The sequence below is a fragment of the Trachypithecus francoisi genome, unplaced genomic scaffold, assembly GCF_009764315.1.
Source record: "Trachypithecus francoisi isolate TF-2019V2 unplaced genomic scaffold, Tfra_2.0 Lachesis_group0, whole genome shotgun sequence".
Lineage (NCBI taxonomy): Eukaryota > Metazoa > Chordata > Mammalia > Primates > Cercopithecidae > Trachypithecus > Trachypithecus francoisi.
This window is the reverse complement of record NW_022681453.1, coordinates 175066423-175070382: the sequence shown is the minus strand read 5'-3', so window position 1 is coordinate 175070382 and position 3960 is coordinate 175066423. Positions and strand designations below refer to the sequence as shown.

Sequence of the window (3960 nt, the reverse complement as noted above, 5' to 3'; positions counted from 1 at the left end):
CAAATTCAAAAAAAGAAAGTAGAATAGAGGTTGCTAAGGGTTAAGAAGAGAAATGCATTACTCTAATTGCACACAGAGTTTCTGTTTGGGGTGATGAAAAAGTTTTACAAGTAGACAGTAGTGATCATTACACAGGATAGTGAATTTACCTAACCCCACTGAATTATGTGCTTTAAAATGGCTAAAATTGTAAATTTGATTATGTGTATGTTACCATAAAAGAAATTTAGAAATAAGTACCCAAAGCCTTCACACCACTTGTGGTGAGCCTTTTGTTCCTCAGTTGAGATAGTGATAACAGAAATTACTTAGATAATACTTTTTGAAACCTTGGTTGGTAGTGATGGCCAACAGCATCTCCTCTCCCCCTACCCCAACACACATCCACACACACACACAAAATACACTCAATACCCTATCAAATATCTAGAATTATATTTCACAAAGGATTACCCAACCAATAATTTCACTAACGATGCAGTTTATATCCTCCCATACTTACAGATAAAAACACATACATTCTCTAAGCACAAAGCTTATCTTCACAAATAACTCTGCTTAAAGACAAAATTTCAATTAATAATCACAATAGGAATTTAGTTATTTAATGCAACTACTAATCTAATGTCATCAACAAAATCTAAGCAGTTTTATCACAAAACCAGGGTTATATTCAGTGGGCATGCATTAATAATCTATACAACTTTAACATTACACCAGAAAATGAATTGAATATATAAAAGTTCCCTTGATTTTTGGTGGTTTTCAAATTTCATGGCACAGATTATAAAAAAAAAAAAAACCCTGTAAAAACAGATTTTAAATATTTTCAATAAAATGGTAAAAAATTGAATATATACCTTTAAGTTTTCATACCGGGCTGAAGATTTAAAACATCAAGCTGGCCCCAATCTGTCAAAACTGACAGATAAATATTTACAATGACTAGACAGACTTTAGTTACAAAGGTACTGGAGGTCTACACCCTCCTATCAAAAACCCTTTAGGGTTAATTTCTCAATGCAAACATGTCTTTTTAAATACTATGATATATAAACTTGGAAACATACCTAGAGTCTGGAGAGAGATGAAATACAACACACAAGTCAATCTTATTTCTGACCTGTCAAAAAAGCCTTCTGGCACCCAAACATCCAACATTGTCCCTCAACATAAAAATTAAGAACAGTAGAATGACTTTACCCTACTGGCTGACGTTTTTCTACAGAATTATCTTTCACTACATATCAAAGCAGGGCTCAAGCTCCATTAACCTTCTACAGAGTGTAGTTAGAAGAGCGCCAAATTTATAAACTGATGTGGCAACCCCAAAATGACATACTTTTCCAATGGAAACAAACTTTTTTCCATTGTTCTGTGTGCCATGTTATTCTTGAAACTTATGTGGCTACAAATAAGAAAAAAATTAGGGAAGTTCTGAACATATCTTGTACTTTTCATCAAGGCTAAAGTGCAAAATACCTCCATTATCTCTGATATTTTAATGGGAAAAAATCACATATAATAAAGGAAATGAAGTGACAGCAGAAGTAATAAAAAAAAAAAGCACTCTCAAATATATACTTGAAGACTATATTTTACTACCAATTTAATTTTTCTTTCTTCAGCAAAATCTGTCAATGAACCAAGTTCTCATAGAACTTAAGACTTTGTTTGATTCTTTCCAGGACCAGAAATTCCAAAATTACGGGGAAAAAGAATGGAAAAAAAATAACATTGCATGACAATGGACACTAAGTTCATAAAGAACTTCTTTTTAAAATGAGATGTTATGGAAGAAAATACCATGAAAAGAATAATCTTATGAGAATTATTTTTAAGGACAGTAAATTTGAGCCTTGGGTCTTTATGAAGATACTACAGTTTATATAGAAAACTATAAATATACAAGACTCCGGCGGGAAAAAAAGTCAGAATACATATTTAACATTCTGTATGATTATAAATCTTTTAAGGGGAGTGGGAAAAGGACAGCCAACTGAATCCTATAAGAATACAGAAACTGAAAAATTCCTGGGTCGAAATGGTGCTCCAAGTGGAACCACACTTTGTGGGGGAAAAAAAATCACAAGAAATTTTAGATTTTTTTTTTAAAGAAAAGAAAAAATACTGAATAATTGCAATCCCTTCCAAAAAGGAAATCTTAAATTAAGGGGAAAAGATTTGAATAGCATAAACGAGTCTGGCTCAGAAAGAAAATTGAACAACATATCCAAGATCTGTCCATAAAAGTAATGCCAGTATATCTTTAATATTAAAGAAATAGGCTATAAAAAAGTGCAGTCTCAGAATTGGTTTTTGAAAGCTCATTTGTGCTCCTTTGTAGGTGCGTAGTAAAGTTCCATGGGTTTATTCACTTTCCAGTATTTCTCACTGACCAATTCCAAAGAAAAAGAGCCATTTAGTACAGTGAACTGGCCACTGGCTGTTGCTATATAAATGGTATACTGCTTCTCACTGGCTGTATCAAGGTTCATCTGGTTTGATTCACCTTTGCTTCGAAGTTCTTCCAAAGCTAACCTCACAGCCAGATACTTGGATAAGTGATCAACAGTGGCGTTACCAGAAGTCTTTATGTATCTCGTCTGTGCACTGTCATCTTTTTCCATAAGTGTGGGATGAGGCCTGAATACTAATTCAGTTTCACTAGCACCATCCATTACTGGATCAATTGCCATTGCTGCATTGTTATTATCAAGCTCAAGCCCAGAATCATCAGATGTTTTGGTCCGTTTGTTACTAGGGCCTGCTTCCTGATTGCTATGTGTGGAGGCATTACTACAGTGTGAACTGTCACCATTATCTTCTGCTCCACTACATTTTCAGTCTGTTGTTTCTTGCCTCGCTGCAGTCTGTTCATGGCCTGTGTCTTCAGTCCTTCCTCAATGCTGTGACTGAGTGCTTGCTGATTATTGTGCTTGTTGATCCTGGCTAATACTCTCTCTTGATGAGCTTCATACTCATCACGACTTGGATACATTTTGCTGATGAGTGCATCAAAGTTTGGGTCTGGCCTTAGTGATCTTTTGGAAACTAGTTTTTTTCCGACAGGTAGGACATTCTTTGTTGCCACTTCTAAGGGCTGTGATGATGCAGTCTGCACAAAAACGATGTAAACACTCCTTCGTAGTCATGGTGTTCTTCAACATATCCAAACAAATTGGGCACATTAATTCACTGTGTAGACTTCGAGGTGAAACCACAATTTCTAAGCCATCTGTTATTGCCTCCTGAGGTGTTCGTTATAACTCATATAAACTGAGTTCCCATATTTTGCTTAATGGTTGAGTTCCGTTTGTCTGCACGGCCTGAGACATTGCGGCTCCTGCCCCAGCCTGGGGCTCCGCTGCCGCGGCCGGAGCAAGACTCGGGTATCAGCTGCCTGTTTAGTTACATTCTCACAAATGTAATACCTTGCTCAAAACATATGCACATTTTAAACCTTTTGTGATTTGTTGCCAGATTGCCATTCAAACAAATGGTGCCATTTTTTAATCAACCTCATTTATGACAGTGTCACTTCTTCAAACCTTCTGCAGCACTTACTATTATAACTTTTGACCTCCAAATTTTATATATAAAAATAATACCTGAGGGTATTAAGCTTTTTTATTAATGAAGTTTTGTCCTATAATTATCATTCAATTGTGTACATTTTTAAAACTGCCTATCTTATTGGCCTTGTTAATGTTGGTGATATTTTTTATATTCATTTTTAGGGGTTTATCTAGATTTGAGATACTAATGCTCTTGCTACTGTTTATGAAGCTAAGATTTTTCTCAATTTTCATTTGTGTCTAATTGTATTAATGTTTCAAAATGCCATTTTTTAATGTTCATAAAAATATAGCTAGCTGAAAAAATGGTCAAAATAAAATTATTCAAAGAAGCATTAGGCTGGATAGTACCAAAGTCTAGCTCAGTTTTGTTCTCCCAACT

General features: G+C 34.9%; 1 pseudogene across 1 annotated transcript; it reads right to left on the bottom strand.

The window, feature by feature from the left end:
* Positions 1-464: 464 nt before the first annotated feature.
* Positions 465-3398, bottom strand: LOC117084262 (annotated as a pseudogene). The gene has a single exon (XR_004437376.1). The product of XR_004437376.1 is annotated as an E3 ubiquitin-protein ligase RING2-like (transcript).
* Positions 3399-3960: the final 562 nt, after the last annotated feature.